The sequence below is a fragment of the Suricata suricatta genome, chromosome 9, assembly GCF_006229205.1.
Source record: "Suricata suricatta isolate VVHF042 chromosome 9, meerkat_22Aug2017_6uvM2_HiC, whole genome shotgun sequence".
Taxonomy (NCBI): Eukaryota; Metazoa; Chordata; class Mammalia; order Carnivora; family Herpestidae; genus Suricata; species Suricata suricatta.
In genome coordinates this window covers 81,817,937-81,840,772 of record NC_043708.1, presented here as the reverse complement: position 1 = coordinate 81,840,772, position 22,836 = coordinate 81,817,937, and the positions used below count along the sequence as shown (strand labels likewise).

The 22,836-nt window shown below is 39.3% G+C and overlaps 2 pseudogenes; one reads left to right on the top strand and one right to left on the bottom strand.

The window, feature by feature from the left end:
- Positions 1–777: 777 nt before the first annotated feature.
- On the bottom strand, positions 778–1,169 carry LOC115300771 (annotated as a pseudogene).
- Positions 1,170–22,180: 21,011 nt separating this feature from the next.
- LOC115302293 lies at positions 22,181–22,618 on the top strand (annotated as a pseudogene).
- Positions 22,619–22,836: the final 218 nt, after the last annotated feature.

Here is a 22,836-nt window from a genome sequence, read left to right as displayed (position 1 = left end):
TTCAGCTCAGGTCATGATCTCATATTTCAGTTCATGAGCCTGAGCCCCACGTCATGCTCTGCATTGACAGCATGGAGCCTAATTCAGATTGTCTCCCTTGCTCTCTGCCTCGGTCTCTCTCTCTCTCTCTCTCTCTCTCTCTCTCTCTCTCTCAAAAATAAACATTAAAAGAACCCGTACCCGTGTCAGAAATAAGCCCACTGACCCAATAAAAGGAGGGACATGGATATTCGGAGCACAGTGAAGCAAGGCTTTAATCAATGTACTTGCAAGAGCTGGTGTCTGATGGACAGGCACACTCCGGGCAGTTATGGCAAACAATTTATCTCCTAGCACGCAAGTCCCTCCCCTGGTTCCTCATTGGCTGAGTACTACAGAGGTTACAACCTAATCCGGACATCTCTCAGGCCCATGGAAGGTAAAAAGTAGTCTGATTGGAACAAATGTACATTCCCTGAGGTGACACAGACACTTTCAGTCCCTCCTCCCTTTGTTCTTTGGCACATGCTCATTGCTAAGCCCACAAAAATAAACCTGAGAAACACATAGTAGGGGAAAAAGAGCCTGGAAGTGAAGTGTCTAAAGGTTTGGGACTCAGGGCGCCTGGGTGGCTCAGTCAGTTAAGCATCCGACTTCAGCTCAGGTCATGATCTCACAGTTCCTGAGTTTAAGCCTCGCATCAAGCTGTCAGTACAGAGCCTGATTCGCATCCTCTGTACCCTTCTCTCTACCCCCCCCCCACTTGTGCTTGTTCATTTGCACATATGTATTACATCCCTAGAAAAAGAATTCCAGGAGTTTTCCTCCTGTGTGTCTTCATCTTGCTTCTTCATGGTCCATGATGCCAGATGAGGCTGTCAGTATAATGAAATCAAACTGTCAGAATGGGAGCAGATTGTTCTGCCATTTTCTAGATCCTTGAGTTGTAAATCCAATCTGGGGCTGGTCTCTCCATACTTGTTTAACCTTCCTGTGAGGTTCACAATTTTCCTAGCTCTGTGATCATCAAGGATTTCAAATTCACTAATGCAACCATGCTTCAGCATCACCATTAGAAATCAGATGATGACTCAGGAGAATGGCCTAATAAGAACCTAGTATTTGCCTCTCTTTTCAGCATTGTTAAGGCTCTTAAGAGCACCTGACAAGACATTCATGTGCATCATTATGGCAGCATCGAAAGATGATGGGAAAAAGCGAAACACAAATAAATGTGAGGCACCAAATCCTTAAGAGTTCGTAAAAACCTGAAGTTCCATTTTTTTCAAAAGTTTTTTCAAATATTTTCAGAAAAGAACAAAAAGAAGACACAAATGAAAATGCAGAATTTCTGCCTGGTCATGTCAAACTACTGAAAAATTCACTATGAGTTGTTTCTAGGTAGATTTCTTCCCACACATTTCCCCCTAATTATTCCCATCATCAACATTTTAAATGATTTCAAGTGCTAATATCAGCAGCATTTCTTATTAAAACACATACCTGACTTGCAAAGAAACCTTTCCAGATAGAAGATAAAGACCGACAAGCCTCTCACATTTTGAACTTACAACACCAGCATCCTCAGCACCTTTTTTCTATTTCAAACATTTTATTTAGTAAGCTTTATATACTCTATACAAAGCAAATCACTTTCTCAAACACTTTACTAACAATAAGCTATAGATTTGTATAGAATTTTAAGTTTCTCAAGCATTTTAACGTATACTTTCTTCATTTTTAAATCTATAAAACAGTCCAGGCAAGTATTAATATTTTTACCAAAAAAAAAACCTAAAACCTAAGCTGTTCATTGATTATAAACCACATAGCTAAAAGGTGGCAATTAGACATAATCACCTCCAAATTTTATCTCTCCTACTATGTCCTCAGCCATTTATCTCCATCCTATCCATCTTAAAGGAGAGGGTATCTCTCCTTTCTAAAACTAGCCCTACCCAGACCCTTAAACCTAGAACCCTCAACTGTTCCCAGAATCTTCAACTAACTCCTTTTTCCAACTCACAATATCTCCCTATCCTGTAACTACATCTCCACATTTTATACATATGCTCAACTCTTCCCCTTAAAAAAAAAATCCTTAACTCTTCCTATCCTACAAAGGTGTGACCCAATCTCTTTCCCTACCAAACTCTTAAGAGTTGTACTGCACTTTCATTTCTCCACTAAAATATTCTTTATTAAAGATCTCCAGGGGCGCCTGGGTGGCTCAGTCAGTTGAGCGTCCGACTTCGGCTCAGGTCATGATCTCACAGTTCATGGGTTTGAGTCCCGCGTCGGGCTCTGTGCTGACAGCTAGCTCAGAGCCTGGAGCCTGCTTCGGATTCTGGGTCTCCCTCTCTCTCTGCCCCTCCCCTGCTCGCACTGTCTCTCATAAATAAATAAATAACATTTTTAAAAATTTTTTTTAAAAAAGAAAGAAAAAAAAGATCTCCAGTGATTTTCTGGTGGCCACCCCCAATAACCACTCTTCAGCTATTATCCTCCGGTGTTCAATTTTTGTCCCAAGCTAATGGACACTACTGATCTCTCTACCCTTCCTGAAACTTGCATCCCTCCTGGACGCTGCTAGGTCCCTCTCTCCTTATTTTCCTACCAATGACTTCCTTTTTAACATCATTTCCAAATTACCTACCTACCTGTTGGTTCTCTACTGAAGCCCTCCCCAATGTCCTGCCCTTTTCTCTTCGGCTAAACACTCCCCCTGAACAATCTCTGACACTTCCATACCCTCAGTTTCTAACTATAAGCCTATGATTTCCTAAACTCTATGGTCTCAACACACACTTCCATTCCTTGAGTAGGAACCTAAAACAAAACAAAAGTGACTATCAAATTTCTGGGCAGGAGGGGGAAGAAGATGGAATCATTTTCTAAGCTGAAAAACAAAAATAAAGATTTGACTGCAGGGGGTGCCGAGATGGCTCAGTCAGTTAAGTGGCCAACTTCAGTTCAGGTCATGATCTCATGGTTTGTGGGTTCGAGCTCCACACTGGGCTCTGTGCTGACAGCTAGCTCAGAGCCTGGAGCCTGCTTCTGATTCTGTGTCTCCCTCTCTCTCTCTGACCCTCACCTGCTCACACTCTGTGTCCCTCTCTCTCAAAAGTAAATAAACGTTAAAAACAAAATTAAATAGAAAAGATTTGACTGCATAAAAAATGTGAAGTTCTGTAAACTAACAATATGGAAAATAAAGAAAATACACACATACATTAATTATACACATCCATAAATCTATAACATCATTAAGTAAATGGAAAAATAAAAAAATTTAGAAAGAAAGCTATTTTTAATTTTATTAAGGTTTTTTTTAAATAAACTTTTTTTTATGTTCTTTATTTATTTTTGAGAGACAGAGACAGTGGGAATAGGGGAGGGTCAGAGGGAGAGGGAGACACAGAATCCGAAGCAGGCTCCAGGCTCTGAGCTAGCTGTCAGCACAGAGCCCGACGTGGGGCTCGAACCCACAAACCGTGAGATCATGACCTGAGCCGAAGCCGGACGCTTAACCGACTGAGCCACCCACGCGCCCCTAGTAAGGTTTTTTTTTAATTTGAGGGAGAACAAGCAGGAGAGGAGCAGAGAGAGAAAAGAAGGAGAGAGAGAGAATGCCAAGCAGGGATTTTTACCTGACTGAATGTTTGTAATCAACTGACTATTCACATGCTTTCATTTCACAAATGTTTCCTAAATGCCTACTAGGTGCCAGATTCTGTAGTATGCACAGAGTATAAAAAGTGAAAGAAATCCTTTGAGGAGCTCACGTCCTCATCATCTACATTCTATTTTGAAGTTTGTAAGCTAGGCTAACATTCTGCCTGGAAGAATGGAACATATACTGTCAGGAAGACAGAAGAAATTCTACACTGAGCACACCAACTCTTTCTAGCTAATTCCAAAAAGTGATACCAAATGTCACTGCACACTTCCTCTGGAGGTACACAATTTTAACTGTTCAGATTACCAGATGTCTTTGGCAACCTTACAAAGACTCTGTACTTATACTAAAAATGTACCTATTGGGCGCCTAGGTGGTTCAGTGGGTTGAGCATCTGACTCTGGCTCAGATCATGATCTCACTGTCCGTGAGTTTGACCCCCCCCCCGGCTGGGCTCTGGGCTGACAGCTAAGAGCCTGGAGCCTGCTTCAGATTCTGTGTCTCTGTCTCTCTCTCCCCTTCCCCACTCACGCTCTCTCTCAAAAATAAGTAAACATTAACTATTAAAATTTTTAAAGATGTTTTAATGTAGCTATTAACACATTATCCAGTGCTTTTAGTGTTCACTGCTTTGAGCTTTCATGTTTCTAGAGATATATGTGATTTATTTCTTTTTTTTATTTTTAAAGAGAATGAGATTTTTTTATTTATTTGAGAGAGAGGTAGAGAGAGAGAGGAGAGAGAGAATCCCAAACAGGCTCCATACTGCCAGTGTAGAACCCAGTGTGGGGCCTGATCCCACAAACCGCAAGACCATGACACAAGCCAAAATCAAGAGTACAATGTTCAAAATCAAGAGTATAGTGCTCAACTTACCGAGCCACCTAGGCATCCCCTATTCTGTATTTCTTTTGAAGAAAAATCAAAACTTAATATTGTATCTTAGGCAAAAGTATAACTTACTTTACTCATCTTTTTATCAGGTGAATGACATCTGAAAATATTTCCATTCAGAGTGACTGTGAGGTTATAGGACTACTAAAGTGAGCAAATGAAGGAGTTCCGTTAATAACATTAAAATCCATCTGCATAGGGGTGCCTGGGTGGCTCAGTCAGTTAAGTGTACACCTTCAGATCAGGTCATGATCTCAGAGTTAATGAGTTCAAGCCCTGCATCAGGCTCTGTGCTGACAACTCAGAGCCTGAAGCCTGCTTCAAATTCTTTCTCCCTCTCTCTCTGCCCCTACACCACTCACACTCGAGCTCACTCTCCCTTTCTCTCTCTCAAAAGTAAGCACTTTTTTTTTTAATTTTTTTTTAATGTTTTATTTATTTTTGATACAGAGAGAGACAGAGCATGAGAGGAGGAGGGGCAGAGAGAGAAGGAGACACAGAACTGGAAGCAGGCTCCAGGCTCTGAGCTAGTTGTCAGCACAGAGCCCGACGAGGGGCTCGAACCCACAAACGTGAGATCTGACTTGAGCCGAAGTCGGAGGCTTAACTGACTGAGCCACCCAGGCGCCCCAAGCAAACACTTTTAAAAATTTTTAAAAAGTACAATGATGATTTCCATCTTCCAGTAGGAGATTATGTAACATTTGGATAATTTACAATGGTAATCATATCATTAAAAATATCTACATGAAAAATTAGAGTCCATCATCCCAACTAAGTGGCTTCCTATACTATAACTTAATAGTTAATGACAATCTCCTAATAACAAGGTATATTCTACCACAATTTATGTCAACATGTGATAGACTAAGTGGTAATGTTGTATTATCAAGAACCTTGACTTAAACCCAAAAGACAACTCAAAAATTTACTCAATTTAAAAACTGGTGGTATGGGGTACCTCAGTGGCTCAGTCAATTAAGCATCCGACTTTGGTTCAGGCCATGATCTCACAGTTCATCGTGAATTTGAGCCCCACATCAGGCTCTCTACTGTCAGCAGAGATTCTCTCTTGGGATTCTCTCTTTCCCTCTCTCTCTGCCTCTCCCCAGCTCACATGCACTCTCCCTCCCTCTCAAAATAAATAAACTTAAAAATTAAAAGTGGTAGTACACATGATCATGGATGGGAAGAATACTGTTAAAATGTCCATACCACCCAAAGCAATCTACAAATTCATGCAATCTCTATCAAAATACTAGTAATCAAAACCATAATGAGCTACTTACCACTTCATACCCATTAAGAAGACTACAATCAAAGAAACAGAAAATAACAAGCTTTGGCAACAGAGTGGAGAAATTCTAGAACCTTGTGCATAGCAAATGGGAATATAAAATGGAGCAGTCACTGCGGAAAACAATCAGTGATTCCTCAAAAAGTTAAACAAAGGATTACCAAATTATCCAGCTTTTCCACTTCTGGGTGTATACCTAAAAGAACTGAAAGTAGGAACTCAGATACTTCTACTGCAATTTTCCTAACAATATTATTCACAGTAGTCAAAACGTGGAAACAACCCAAATGTCCACTGATGAATACATAAACAAAATGTGGTATATCCATACAGTGGAATATATTCAGCTTTAAAAAGGAAACAAATTCTAACACATGCTACCAATATAAATGAATCTTGAAGATATTATGCTTAGTAAAATGAACTAGACAAAAAAGGACAAATATTTTATATGATTCAACTTATATAAGATACCCAGCAAAGTCAAATTCATAGAGAGAGTAAGTAGAATGGTAATTGCCAAGGCCTAGTAAAAAAGTGAATGGAAAATTAGTGGTTTTAATGGCCACAGAGTTTCAGTTTAGACAGAAAAAACAGTTCTGGAGACAGATGGTAATGATATACAATGACGTAAATATTTTATGTACTATTATGTACTATCAAAAACGGTTAAATTGGTAAGTTTTATGTTTACCCACCAGCAAAAAAAGAAGCACTGTAGGTAAAATTTTAGTAAGATTGCAAAGGACTTTATCCTCTCCTTTGGAAAAGAATCTGGTATAAGGATCACCTAAGGTTAAATAATCTTTGTAAAAAATGAATAAGGGGTGCCTGGGTGGCTCAGTCGGTTGAACGTCCGACTTCGGCTCACGTCACGATCTCACAGTTCGTGAGTTCGAGTCTTGAGTCGGGCTCTGTGCTGACAGTTCAGAGCCTGGAGCCTGCTTCTAATTCTGTGCGTGTGTGTGTATCTCTCTCTCTCTGCCCCACCCCTGCTCATGATCTGTCTCTCTCTGTCTCTTAAAAATAAATAAATGTTAAAAAAAATAAATCATACTGCTGCAAGTTTCCTCACCCATCTCAAAGAATGACCCTTTATGTTTCTGAAATTTTATTTCAATACAATGTTTGCAAAACAAATGAATTATTTTCATGTAAATATCTGTCCATTAATTGTCCTGATTTTCTTTTTATAGATTCATATATGTTTGTTTGTTTGTTTTGAAAGAGTGACAGTGAAGGAGGTACAGAGAAAGAGAGGGAGAGAGAGAGAATCCCAAGCATGGCTTCATGCTGTCAATATAGAGCGGGATGCAGGGCTCAAACTGACAAACCATGGTACCGTGACTGAGCCAAAATCAGGAGCCAGGCGGCCAACCAACTGAGCCACCCAGACACTTACCCCCACCCCACCCAACCCCTGGCTGTTTTAGAATATTGATCTATTTTAAGAGAGAATGAAAGAGAGTTGTCCTGATTTTCAAGATAATCCACACTGTGGTCTCAAAAAGCCCCTTCATCTTTTATTTCCTAGCATTCCCTGCCTTAAATACTCCCCTTCGATCATACTTTATACTGACATTGCTCAGCAGGTTAAGTGATGAACTCTTGATTTCAGCTCAGGTCATGACCTCAAGGTTCATGAGCTAAAGCCCTGCATCAGGCTCTGTGTCAGCAGGATGGAGCCTGCTTAAGATATTCTCTCTCTGGGGCGCCTGGGTGGCTCAGTCAGTTAAGCATCTGACTTTGTCTCAGGTCATGATCTCACAGTTCTTGAGTTCAAGCCCCATATCAGGCTTTCTGCTGTCAGCACAAAGCCTCTTAGGATCCTATATACAACCCCCTTCTGCCCCTCCTCTGCTTCTGTGCTCTCACTTTCTCTCAAAATAAACATTTAAATTTTTTAATAAAAAATAATTTTTAATGATTTTTTAATTGTTTATTTTTGAGAGACAAAGCATGAGCAGGGGAGGCGCAGAGAGACTGGGAGACACCGAATCTGAAGCAGGCTTCAGGCTCCAAGCTGTCAGCACAGACCCAACCCAGGGCTTAAACTCATCAACTGTGAGATCATGACCTGAGCCAAAGACGAAGGCTTAACTCACTGAGTCACCCAGACACCCCAAAAATAATTTTAAAAAATTAAAAGAATATGCTCAGGAAAGAAAAAAATAATACGCCAGGCAAACTCTCTCTTTAAACCCAAATAATGATTTTACACTATGATGACAGGAAAAAACAAGTAAGTAATAAGGGAGGTTATTTTAAACCTGGTGATCAGGAAAGACCTGAGAAGGGATATAAATTGTGAACTGACTAAACGACAGGAAGGAACCAGACTTAGAGGAGAACACTCAAGGAAAAGAGAAGGCAAGTCCAAAAGGTATTAAAGTCAAGACAAACAGCCCATTCAAAGAAAAGAAATAGCTTGGGTGGTGGCTACAGGTTAGAGAGTGAAAGGAAAGGTGAAAGGAGGTAAGGTTGCAGAGATAGGCAAAGATAAAATCATGTAGCAGGTTGCAGACCACAGTAAGGAGTTTCACTTTTATAAGCCATATTTTAACTGTCTCATCTCTATGCTTTAATTTCCACTCTCACCTCTCTCTTGGGTGGGGGGTTGAATCTTAAGTTCTTCTTCTTTTTTTTTAATGTTTGTTTATTTTTGAGAGGGGGAGAGGGGGAGGCAGAGGGGGAGAGATGGTGAACAGGGGAGGAGCAGAGAGAAAGGGAGACAGAGAATCTCAAACAGGCTCCTCACTACCAGCACAGAGCCCAACCTGGGGCTCAAACCCACAAACCACGAGATAATGACCTGAGCCAAAATCAAGAGTCAGACCCTTAACTGACTGAGCCACTTAGGAGCACCTCCACGCTCACTTCTCAATTTCAGCCCCTACTGACTCACTTCAAGACTATACCAGGATAATGATCTCCTAAATCTTCTTCCTAATTTTAGCTTCTTCCTGCTCCAAGCCATTCTTATTACCACAGCAAAATCAAACATTTTTATAAAAGCAGTGTTACTCCTTATCACTCTTCCAGTCAAAAACCTTCCAAGAGCAGCAAGATAAAAACACCAGTTCCTTAGTGGGAAGCTCAAAGTTCCCCATAAAAGGGTCATAGGGGCGCCTGGGTGGCTCAGTCGGTTAAGCCTCCGACTTCGGCTCAGGTCATGATCTCACGTTCCTGGGTTCGACCGGGCATCGAGCTCTGTGCTGACAGCTCAGAGCCTGAAGCCTGCTTCCCATTCTGTGTCTCCCTCTTTCTCTGCCCCTCCTCACTCATGCCCTGAGTCTCTCTGTCTCAAAAATAAACAAAACATTAAAAAAAAAAACTTTTTTAAAGGGCCGTAATGCTTTCCCCCTCTCTAACTGTAGTTTCTATCACACCCCTAAACAAAATCTCATTCTAGCCAAACTGATCCCTGATGGTACATGAGTTTCCCAACGTATGACCTTAGTTCACAGTATTCATCTTTCCACCTCCCAAAGTGAGTTTGAGCACTTCATACCCTTGACTCTTCTCTAAATCACCATTTTTCTGCAAAGTAAGTTCTACCTAAGCAGGGAGCAGAAAAGAAGAAAATTCCCACTGAGGAAATAACATGAAGGAAGGCACAGAAGCTTGAATATGTACATGACACTCACAAAAACAGTGTCTATTAGTAAAAAGGTGAGATATAATAGGAAATAAAGCTATTCAGCAGGCTGATTAAGAACACTGTCACGTTATGCAAATTATTTAACCTCTCTGACCTTCAGTTTCTTCCTGCAGAATGAAAGCAGTAACAGTGCCCATGTCACAGTACAGTAGCAATTTATTCACTCAGCAAACATTTCCTGAGCACTTACTCTGTATACCAGCATTGTTCCATCAGATGTAGAAACAGCAGTGAACAAAATAGACAAAAATCCCTGCCCTGTGGTACTTAAATTTTAATAAAGGATACATCAAGCAAGCAAAATAAACAAGAATATAATATGATATGTTATCTAGTAATAAATGCTACAGAAAACAAAATAGAGAGGAGAGAAAGGGGAAAAAAGCAAAATCTGAATCAAGACATAGAAGAATTGAGGAAACAAGTCATGTAGTTCCAGACAGAAGAAATAAAAAATGAAAGGGCACTATCAAAGAAAAACAAGGAGTCTAAGGATAGGGCAGACAGTGGAGGGTAAATGGTAAAAGATGGAGGTCAGAGAAATTAAGAGGGGACCAGGTCAACATAGAACCCTACAGGCCACTGCAAAGATTTTAGCTTTCATTTTGCTAGAAATACGAAGCCATTGGAGGGTTTACAGCATGACATGACCATGACCGTAACAGCATTTTAACAGCCATCTCTGATTTAACAGCACCTCTCTGTATTAAATTATACTATATATACGATACTAATTACACTATAAGAAACTAAGGGGGCGCCTCAGTGGCTAAGTAGGTTAAGCGTCTGACTTCAGTTCAGGTCACGATATTCTGGTCTGTTAGTGTAAGCATGCATTGGGCTCTGTGCTGACAGCTAAGAGCCTGGAGCCTGCTTCAGATTCTGTCTCTCCCTCTCCCTCTGCCCCTCCCCAGCTCATGCTCCGTCTCTCTCTGTCCCTCAAAAATAAACATTGAAAAAAAAATTAAAAAAAAAAAAAAAAAGAAACTGAGGTCAGGAAGAAAAGACCACTTAGGAAATTAAATTAGATAATGCCATTTAACACAATACCTGGCACAGAAGTAGGTTATTTTTCCAAGAATGGGAATGAATTTCTCACACCACTGGACCAAACACTAGTAAAATAACCAGCTGAATTTAATGCTGCTGACGTTTTTCGGCAAGGTAAATATATGTCATAATCTTAAGCTCATCAAAACTAAGACCTTTTTTTAATGTTTATTTATTTATTTTTGAGAGAGAGAGAGCGAGCACTGGAGGGAGAGGCAGAGAAAATCCCAAGCAAGCTCTGCGCTGCCAGCACAAGTCCCATGCAGGGCTCAAACTCACAAACCAGGAAACTATATATGACCCAAGCCAAAATCCAAAGTCAGATGCTTAACCGACTGTCCCCAAAATAAAAACGTTTCAACAACACACAACTTTTATGATTCCCCATTTCCCATAAAGACAATGCAGGGGAGGTCTGATCTTCTCCACATCTTTACTAGCATACCATTCTTAAGGAAAATGTCATCATTTTCCATAAAAAAATAAATAAAACATTTATTCATCCATCCATAAAAAAATAAATAAATAAGGAGAATTTTAGGAAATAAATTATGCTTCTATATAAAAAGATTTTAGCTTAACTGACTGATCTACCCAAGTGCACCAATAAATAAATATTATTGGTCAGTGAAGTATTTCCCTCTTCCCTCAATTTATTAGATTCCTTGGGATTACGTATTGCTATAATTTTCTGACTATGCCACATAATCACATAATTGTCTTTTATTTTTTTAATATTTTATGTATTTTTGAGAGAGAGAAAGAGAGAACGTGAACAGGGGAGGGTCAGAGAGAGAGGGAGACAGGCTCCAGGCTCTGAGATAGCTGTCAGCACAGAGCCCGACCTGGGGCTCGAACCCACAAACCATGACATCATGACCTGAGCCGAGGCCGGACGCTTAACCAACTGAGCCACCAAGGTGCCCCATAATAGTTTTAAATATATTAAAGTTAATCATAGCATTGGTAAACTTTTATACAGATTATTAATTCATAGAGGTTTTCCATTCCATTCCTGTTACCTCCAAGAAAAATAACCTGCTCAAAAAATTATTTTAGGGCGCCTGGGTGGCTCAGTCGGTTAAGCCTCCGACTTCGGCTCAGGTCAGATCTCACATTCGTGGGTTCGAGTCCCGCATCAGACTCTGTGCTGACAGCTAGCTCAGAGTCTGGAGCCTGCTTCCGGTTCTGTGTCTCCTTCTCTCTCTGCCCCTCCCCCTCTCATGCTCTGTCTCTCTCTGTATCAAAAATAAATAAAACATTAAAAAAAAAAGTTATTTTAAAATATTAAGTTATCAATAGTAAATGAATAACAAATATGTTCAAAAACGCAAATAAAAATTAAAAATATTTCAATCTGGAAAAATCTGCGCTTTTCAAATCTACTATTTCAAATGGCAACAATATTGGTTACCTCTATTGATCTAATTATCTTAAATTCTCAGAGACAATATAAAATGCTGGTTGCAAGAAATGACACTATTTAAAATAAAAAGGCAGTTGTAACACTTTAAAAGAATTGAAAAGTACCAGGCAATGCTGAAAAGCTTTCATTTGGAAAATATAAATACTAAACAGCTCGGAAAACACTATGATTGACACTAATACAAATAATCCTGGTTAACAGGTCACCTGGCAGAGAGAAAAGTACACATGTACCCTGACCTCTCCCTCTAACTCAGGGAGTACAACTTGGGACCAAAATCTACGTGACTCTATTTTCTCTATTAGGCTCAGGGATAGAGGACTATCCCATTCCCATTCCTTGACCTTAAAATCTTCTAGTAACACTTCAAGCTATCCCAAACTTTGTCTATGAAATCAAAACTTCACAATAACAACAGAGCAACAAAAGACTCCACATCACAGGAATCCTACAGTTGCAAGAGGAAGTTATGAACTGCCAAAACCACTAAAAAAAGCATTTTGTTGGTAAGATGATGATTATATTGATAATAATAGCAACCACCATTTAGTAAGTGCTTACTATATGCCAAGCATTGTTTTTAGTACTTTATATTCTTAATCTCATTAATCCTCAGAACAAGCCTGAGGTAGATATTATTATCCCTATTGTACTGATAAGGAAAAGTGATGAGAATTTAAGCAACCTGTAAGAGGCATTCAGAAAGTGGTGGTGGGGGCTCCAAGGTGGCTCAGTGGGTTAAGCATCCAACCCGTGACTTCAGCTCAGGTTATGATCTCAAGGTCATGAAACTGAGCCCCTTAGAGGGCTATGGGTACACTGACAGCCCGCTGAGCCTGCTAAGGATTCTCTCCCCCTCCCCCCAAAATAAATATATAAATACTTCAAAAATTCTAAAGGAAAATTACTTCCAACCTAGATTTCTATTATTCTCTCTTCATGAATGGTAAAAGTGTAGGTCTATGGCCTAATGTATGTTTGTTGGCCTAATGTTTTTGTTTTGTAAATAGTCTTACTGAAACACAGCCATGTTCATTCACTTATGTATCATCTATGGCTGCTTTTGTGGTACAACAGCACAGTTGAAATGGTGAGGCACAGACCCTCTGGCCAATAAAGCCTACAATATTTACTATCTGGTCCTTTACAGGAAAAAATTTGCCAACCCCTAATCTATGAATGTAAAAACCAATGACAGCCAGGAAAATGGAGGGCCTATAGCAGTTGACAAGAGTTTGAATATGATGTTGGGAAATGAGGATAAGACTATAATGCATATTTTCCCGGGAAAAAATATGTTTGCAATGTACTTGACGACAGTACCAAAGAGATCAGTTTCTGATTTTTGTCCAGGTACTTACTTCCTGCCTTTCCAGGAATTCTAAAGGCGGCCCCCAGGAAATGCAAAGTCATCATAAAATATTTGAAGAATAACCATAAAATGTGTAGATTTCCAGTAGTTTTGTTTATTTTCTGACTACTCATCTTTTGAATATTCTACTACTATTTTTTTAAAGTAAGCTCTATGTCCAATGTGGGGCTTGAACTCACAACCTCTAGATCAAGAGTTACACGCTCTACCAATTGAGCCAGACAGGCACTCCAAATGTTCTATTACGTATTACCACTTCCACTGAAAGTGAACAAGACAAAAATACACATGAAACCCAAGCTGGCCAGTTCTATTATATTAGCAAGTAAACAAACTGGGGAAAGAATTGGCAATTCTTATAAAAATGTATTAGGAAAAGTAAATTTTTTTTCTTAAAGATTTTACTTTCAAGTAATCTCTACACCAAACATGGAGTTCGAACTAACAAACCTGAAATCAAGACTACATGTTCATCTGACTGAGCCAGACAGGCACCCCTAGCAAAACTAAAATTTTCAATACCAACAAATTAAGTTCAATATAAGCCAACATCTGCCAAAAAAACTCTAAAATGGAGGGGTGGTATCCAGATCATAGAGTAAATAATTCCTCTATATGCTAAGCTGGCTTGCCTAAATCTGGACTAAATTATTGTTTGGGCATCTTTTTTTTTATGTTTTCTTAATGTTTTATTTTATATTTGAGAGAGACAGAAACAGAGTATGAGCAGAGAAGAAGCAGAGAGACAAAATTTTGAAGTAGGCTCCAGACTCTGAGCTGTCAGCACAAAGCCTGATGTGGGACTCAAACCCACAAACCATGAGATCATACCCTGAGCCGCCCTTAATCAACTGAGCCACCCAAGCATCCCTTTTAAATGTTTATTTTTGAGACAGAGAAAGAGAGAGAGAAAATGCGCATGGGTAAGCAAAGGAGGGGCAGAGAGAAAGGGAGACACAGAACTGGAAGGAGGCTCCAGGCTCTGAACTCTCAGCCCAACTGGGGGCTCAAACCCACGAGCCGAGCTTTGAGATCATGACCTGAGTTGAAGTTGGACCCTTAACTGACTGAGTCACCAAAGCACTCTTGGGGCATCATCTTTTAAGAGGGCCAAAAGAGGGGTGCCTGGGTGGCTTAGTTAGTTAAGCGTCCGGCTTCAGCTCAGGTCATGATCTCATGGTTCGTGGGTTCAAACTCCACATCGGGCTCTGTGCTGACAGCTAGCTCAGAGCCTGGACTCTGTTTCAGATTCTGTATCTCCCTCTCTCTCTGACCCTCCCTTGCTTGCGCTCTCTCTGTCTCTCAAAAATAAATAAAAAACATTTTTTTAAAAAGAGGGCCAAAAGAGGCCAGTAAAAGTGGTGAGAATATGCAGAACCTATGATGTATTAAATATATTAAACAAAGACTGAAATCACCTGAGGGGCACCTGAGTGGCTCCTTTAGTTAAATGTGTCTGACTTCAGCTCAGTTCATCTCACCCTTTGTTAGTTCGAGCCCCAGGTCAGGCTTTGTGCTGATAGTTCAGGGCCTGGAGCCTGCTCCAGATTCTGTCTTCCTCTCTCTCTGCCCCTCCCTCACACTTAGTCTCTCAAAAATAAACTAACATTTAAAAATTTTAAGAAAATCATTGACAAGTTTTTTTTCTTTTTGTTTAATTTTAATAAGCATTATTAGAGGTTTAACAATCAACAAGTATTTATCGAAAAACTACTATAGGCCAGGAACTGTTCTAAGACAAAAATCTCTGACCCTCATAGAGCTTACATTCTAGTGAGGAACACAGCAAATAAATAAAACAATACATAACAATTTCAGATACCCACAATCTTGCCACTAACCATAACCTCTGAATTTCCACATGAATATATATATTATCATATATACATACATCTTTTTCATAATTTAAAGCAATAATCTTGGCATTTGGGGTTCTACTCTTCATTTAACATTATTTTGAGAACATATTTTCCAAGTCACTACAGAGTTTTTAATTTGTATTTTATTATTATTATTTTTTAAGTAGGTTTCAAAACAACTCGGGGCTTGAACCCATGAACCTGAAATCAAGAATCAGATACCCTATCAAATGAGCCACCTGGGCACCCCTGTATTTTGTTTTTAATACTACAATTTACTAACTATTCCTCTATTCTTCCACACATGTTATGTCCAGGCTTTGCTATAAGTGCAACAAAGGACCAGAATGGTTATCACTTCCCTCTCCAGAGAGCATGGGCAGAGTAGGCAGTGAGCTGCTGGTTTTGCAGCAGAATGTTAAAACTGTTAGTAGCAACCCACATTAGGACTAAGATGCTTAAATAAGAAAGAAACAGGCCATATCCAATCACTCCAGGCAAAACCTCAGGTATAAAAAGAATTTGTGTTGAGGTGAGAGAGTACAGAGACCTGGGCTCTCGTCAAGAACACTGGTTGACTATCAGTAAGGACAGAATCTTGTAGCATGTGATAGTGCTCTACCGAGCCCAGAGGACCTTTCCTCGAATTCCTTGAAAGTCTATGCAGAATCAATAAATCAACATCCAAACAACAGTCATAAGTTACTGAACAGTCCATGAGAACTTGCAAGGCTTTCATGATAATTGGTCTCAAAATCAAAGATGATTTTCATTACCGCTGCCTAGAAAATTTAAGATGTGAGAATGAATTATGAAGATAATTCTTTTTTTAGGATGATAATGTAAATGGTCATTTGAAGGCTGTCATGGAAGTGGGAATGGACTATTCCATATGTTCTAGAGGGTCCTGGAAAAGAAATTTCTGGGTGGAAGATTTCATGTCAGTACAAGGAAAAACCTCTGACCTCTAAAACCGCACAACAGTAATACAAGTTTCATCAAAAAGTGGTAAGCTGTCACCAGATATATTTAGCAAAAAGTGACTGATTGCTTTTCATGGCTTTGTAAAGGAGACTCAGAATCTGACTAGGGTTTTTTGTTCTTGTTCTTTATCAGTATCTTTAATTTCGTTTTGTTTTGTTTTATCAAAGTTATCTATGAACAGAGACTAAAGAGGTAAATACATACAGTGGCTTATTACAAAAGACAGGGATCCTCCACTCCAATGATTTCCCAATTCCCAAGGGGCAAATTTTCAACTTTTATGTGGCTGATTCTTTTAGCATACACCTTATCGTCATATACTTTTTTTTCTTTTCTCCAGTTTTAGGCACTGGGGGACTCATTCAGTTAAGCATCTAACTCTTTATTTCAGCTCAGGTCATGATCACACAGGTCGTGAGCTCAAGTCCCAGCTCTGCACTGAGAGCATGGATCTTGCTTGGGATTCTCTTTATCTCTGCCCCTTCTCTACTCTCACACAGCACTCTTTTCCTCTCTCAAAATAAAGACAAACTTAAAAAAAAAAAAAAAAAAGAAAAAAACTCAGGGCACCTGGGTGGCTCGGTTGGTTGAGGGTCCAACTTCAGCTCAGGTCATGATCTCACACATAGTTCACGACTTTGAGCCCCAGATCAGGCTCTGTGGTGATAGCTCAGAGCCTGGAGCCTGCTTCAGATTCTGTGTTTCTCTCTTTCTCTGCCCCTCCTCTGCTCATGCTGTCTCTGTCTCTCTCTCAAATATAAACAAACATTGAAAAAAAAAGTTTAATATTTACTATTTGACCTTTACAGAAAAAGTCTGCCAACCCCTGTCTACAGACCTGGAAGTAGTACATATAGTACAGATAAACCAAAGATATGTATGAGGGAGATGCATGGCAAACGAGGTAAACTATACAGTAGCGGGCTTCATGTGCTAAAGAATCTGAACTTGTCTCAACTTAATTCCATTCACTCTGAAAAGCCACTGAAGAACTGCGTAGAGATAAATCTGATTAGATAAACCTTATGTAAAGACAACAGCCACTTGCTTTTAAAGGTATCTAAGCTATTCATTTTATTTACTAAAAGAACAAAACTTTCCACTGAAACAAAAAGGCATAAAATAAAATATCAATAAGGTTAACAGTGATAGCATATTAAAAATTTTTATCTTCTGGGGTGCCTGGCTGGTTCAGTTGGTGGAGTATGCAACTCTTGATCTCAGTGTTATGACTTAGAGCCCCATGCTGGATGTAAAAAATAAACTCTTTAAAAAAAATTTCTTGGGGCACCTGGGTGGCTCAGTTGGTTGAGTGTCCAACTTCAGCTCAGGTCATGATCTCACAGTTTGTGGGTTTGAGCCTCATGTCAGGCTCTGTGCTGACAGCTCTGAGCCTGGAGCCTGCTTCAGATTCTGGGTCTCCCTCTCTCTCTGCCCCTCCCCCTCTCATGCTGTCTTTCTCTGTATCAAAAATAAATAAAACATTGGGGAGCTGGGTGGCTCAGTTGGTTAAGGCTCTGACTTCGGCTCAGGTCAGATCTCACGTTCGTGGGTTCGAGCCCTGCGTCAGGCTCTGTGCTGACAGCTAGTTCACAGCCTAGAGCCCGCTTCCAGTTCTGTGTCTCCTTCTCTCTCTGCCCCTCCCCCTCTCATGCTCTGTCTCTCTCTGTATCAAAAATAAATAAAACATTTTTTAAAATTTTTTAAAAATAAATAAAACACTAATAAAAGTTTTATTTAAAAAATTTCTTATCTCCTTCTTTGTGCTTACCTAGGTTTTTCAATTCTTCGAACCTGAATTATAAAACTGCTCTTGTAATTCAAATACAAAAATCAGTATTTTTAAACTCATTGATACACACAATTTGTTTCATATGTTCTATACTCTTCTCCCCACCTTTAGGTAGAAAAATGTCTACAAAAACCTATACCTAGAAAGTATGCCACTGTCACACTTGTAAGCATAAATGGCATTCTACCTTTTTCAAATTATGTATACACATTTGCTTTGCAGACATGAAAAAATAAAATGTTTGAATGCAAGCACTGGCAGGACAATTTCTTCCTACATCGGGCTTTGATTATATCCAACAAAGAACCAAATCAGTACCTTAATGAAACTAAAAATGTTAAAGAATAGGAGAAAATGCAGAGATTGAAAATCAAGTCAAAATGTTGAAAACTGATGCACGATAAGACTGCATATAACCCTGAGAATATAATTATGTCCTTAAGAAATGCAAAGTACTTGATTTATACCAAAGTACTTTGCACTTAATGATACACTGCTTGTTAAGATTATTTTTTAATGTTACGTTTCAGTTCTTCCACTAAGTTGTCAGAGATTCATGTGCAAAGAACCACGTCTTTTATTTCTTTTGTGTGTCCCCCACAGCACCTCATACAATGCCCATATATGGTAGGTGTTCCATACATGCTTAGGATTGAGTGACAAAATAATTAACCCTACTTTGAGCTCACAGAGGGAAACCCTCACACCTACAGTTCACACCATTAAGTCTCCCTCCAAGCAACAGTTTAATGGACATTCCTGGAGCGAGTACTGCTGACTCTACTGGATTTATTACATTAGGCTTCCTCCCCAGCAAAGAGCTCAAAGTACACGTGTAATGTTAAAACAGAATTCCTGAGTACTGAGAAGGTGGGTGGGAAAGTAGGCAAGAGAAGGAAGAATCTATTATAATAGCTTGCCTCTAAAGAAATAAGCATTATTCAGCCCTAGAGATTAAAACACTCCTAAAATGTCTCCAAATTAAGACTCTAACTGACACCATTTCATTAAACTGCGTACTAAATTCTATCACAGTATCATTAAAACCAAAAACTGACCATTAAAAAAATCCATCTCAGCTAACAATCCATACTATTGTGTATTGTAAGATCTAGTTGTAATTACTTTCCCAAAACAAAACTTCCAAATTTTTTCAAAGCATTATGACTGAACATCTACCACATGCTATGCACTGAAAAATCAAATGAATAAAAAAGTCAAAATAACAAGTGATTTTGTGTTCTGCTATAAAGTACTAAAAACAGAGCTGAGGAAGTACCATGCAGTGAGGAGCCAACCTCTATCTGTGGAAATTACACACCAAATGTAAGCTGGACATTGAAGACTGAGTAGGAGTTTGAGGCAAAAAGCAAGAAGGAGAGAAAGTGTTCCTGAAAAACACAGGGCTATACACAAGCAGACCACACTGGGCATGGCAAGATAGTGGAGGGAGAAGTAGAGTAGACAATGATAGATCTGGTATGAAAGCTATGGAAGTTGGAATTTATGCCCCCAGGTAGTGGACACAACATGGAAATATTCAGGTAGGTAGTGACAATAACCTGCAGAATCAGTTCATAACAAAGAGGTCATATTACAATCACCTCAAAGGCATGATTTAATACTATACCATACAGACACAGCTCAATACTGTGCTTATGAAGATACAAACGAAATCTAAGTATAATTTATTCTTCTGCCTATGCTTCCAATGGAGTCTCAGAGCTCAGTGACTGACCCTCTTTACTCCCTGATCTTATCAAATCCATGTTTTTAAAACACTACCTACTGATGGCACCCCAAATGTATAGTATATTCACAACCCTGACTTTGACTGTAAGCTCCAGACTTAAACATTCAACTGCTTACTCAATGGTTATTACTAGATATGTAGTGGTATCTCAAACTCAACACTATCCAATTAAACACTTCATAGTAAACCCCAAATTAGCTCCTTCTACTTATCACCTCTGTACATGGCGCCAGTTGCTCTAGCTAAAAAATGTTACCATCTTTGAGTCCCTCTTTCTCTCACCATCCATAACTAACCTATCAGCAAATTCTATTCGTTCTACCTTCAAAATGTACCCTGAATCGGACCCCTTCTCACTGCCTCCATCACTGCCTCCCTGATCTAAGCCATCATACTTCATCTTACCATTCCAGTGACTTCCTAAATGTTCTCCTACTGCCCCTCTTCTCTCTATAGCGGTCAAAGTGATCTTTTTAAAATATAAATGAGACTGTATCATTTTTCTTTATAAAACTATCCAGTGAAACCCATCACACTTAGAATAAAATACAAAGCCCTTCTGGTGTACCAGACTCTTTACCATCTGAGACCACCAACTACCCAGTATCATTTCCTACCATTGTATCCCACCAATACCACTTCCAATTATTACTCCAGTAATCTTCCAACTACAGCACATTAGTCTTTTTCTGCACTTCCTTAAAAATCACAAACCGATTTTCACCCCAGAGTCTCTGCATTAGTACTATCTCTCATCATTTGAAATGATCCATGGTGGCATGGCATGCTCCTTACCATTCAGGTCTCTTTAATGCTCAAGCATTCTCACTATGCTCAAGCATTCAGAGAAGCCTTACCTGACAACCTATCTAAAAGAACCACCAAACCCACCACCACCACTCACAATTCTATCATACTGTTTTCTTCAAAGGATTTTTAAAACATCTAAAATCATATTATTACTTAATCGAGGGTCTAACCAGAATATAAATTCCATGAGAGAAAGGACTTATTCACTGCTCAACCCCTAGACCTAGTATAATACCTGGCATACAGTAAGGCTCATTAATTATTTGTTGTTGAATGAACAACTTAATTGGTCTACTCTTAAGATATTTATATTTTTTTAGTTTGGTTTTTTTTAATTTTTTTTAATGTTTTATTTATTTTTGATACAGAGAGAGACAGAGCATGAGAGGGGGAGGGGCAGAGAGAGAAGGAGGCACAGAACCAGAAGCAGGCTCCAGGCACTGAGCTAGCTGTCAGCACAGAGCCTGATGCGGGGCTCAAACCCACGAACTTGAGATCTGACCTAGGCCGAAGCCGGAGGCTTAACCAATGAGCCACTCAGGTGCCCCTAGTTTGGTTTTTTTTTTTTTAATTCAGAGAAAGAGCATGCAAGCAGAGGAGGGGCAGAGAGAGGAAGAAAGGGAGAGAGAATCCCAAACAGGCTCCACACCATCAGCACAAAGCCCAATGCACGGCTAGATGCCACAAATCACGAGATCACAACCTAACCTGAAACTAAGAGTCAGGTGCTTTTCCCAACTGAGCCACCCAGGTGCCCCTGATCTTATTTATATTCTTCTCCTGTCCTGCATAACTGAATAATTGCTTCCCCACTTTTGGATTTAGATCTAATTCAGGATTACCAGAATCATGTTTTCTTTATAGAACAGAGATCTAAAATAGTTTAAAGACTATTAAAACAGGCCATACTATACTAATGCCTTTAATTCTTGTCTATAATTAGTCCTGCCAGCAACTTATTCAGTTATTTTCTTTGAACATAACTTCATTCTCCTCTTTCCACACTATCAATTTTCAATGTACTGCTTATTATAAATGCTATAAATACTGACTGACATAACCATAAAGAAGGTTATAACATTTTTTACATTACAAGTAACACAAGTTTTTTTTTTAAGAAAAACATAAGAAAAAGTACAGAAAAAGAAATATAGAAAAGCAAACATTTAAAAAGCAAATTCAGGGGTGCCTGTGTGCCTCAGTTGGTTAAGTATCCAACTTCAGGTCAGGCCATGATCTCACAGATCCTGAACATGAGCCCCCTGTTGGGCTCTCTGCTGTCAGCACATAGCCTGCTTTGGATCCTCTGTCTCCCTCTCTCTCTTCCTCGTCCATTCACTCTCTCTCAAAACTAAAATAAGCATTTAAAAAACATATTTCAAAATATGCATAAAAAAAGAAGTCACAGGCAGGTAATAAAAGTCAACACCAAGAGTAACAAGTCGTGCTGATAGTGTATATACTCTAATCCCAGTCTAATCATGAAAAAAATACCAAATCCCAACTAAGGGACAAGTTACACAATACTGACCAGTACTCTTCAAAACTGTCAAGGTTATCAAAAATAAAGAAAGTCTCAGCTCTTTTGCTCAGGCCCATGGCACAGGCAAGATGGGCAAGTGTCATGCATGGTCTTTATACTGTCAAGAATCTCCATAGCCACAGATGGGATCAGAAGTAGTATGGTAAAAAGTACAAGCATGCCCATTTACGCAAAGCCCTAAAGGCCAACCCTTTTGGAGGCACTTCCCATGCAAAGGGAATTATGCTGGCAAAAACAGGTTGAAGCCAAATAACCATATTCTGCTATCAGGAACCATGTTAGAGTCCAGCTGATCAAGAACGGCAGGAAAAAAAAAAAGAAAACGAAATCACAGCCCTTGTACCCAATGATGGTTGTTTGAATTTTATTGAAGAAAATGATGAGTTTCTGGTTGTTGGATTTGGTCACAAAGGTCATGCTGTCAGTGACATTCTTGGAGTTTGTGTTAAGGCTGTCAAAGTAGCCAATGTCTCTCTTTTGGCCTTATACAAAGGCAAGATGGAAGGACTAAGATCATAAGTTTTAATAGTGAAAACATGACAACAATAAATTTTCATATGCCAAAAAACAGTATGAGAAACTATCATAACTAAGAGGATCTGAGAGAGACATAATTATTAAAAGTGTGTTGCTGTGTAATAGCTCTAAAAGGCAACAGCTTCATGTGACTTCTCCAGAGATGCCATGGAAGATCAAGCAACCAGCTTTGTTTGCAATGAAGCTATAGCCACCTTAAC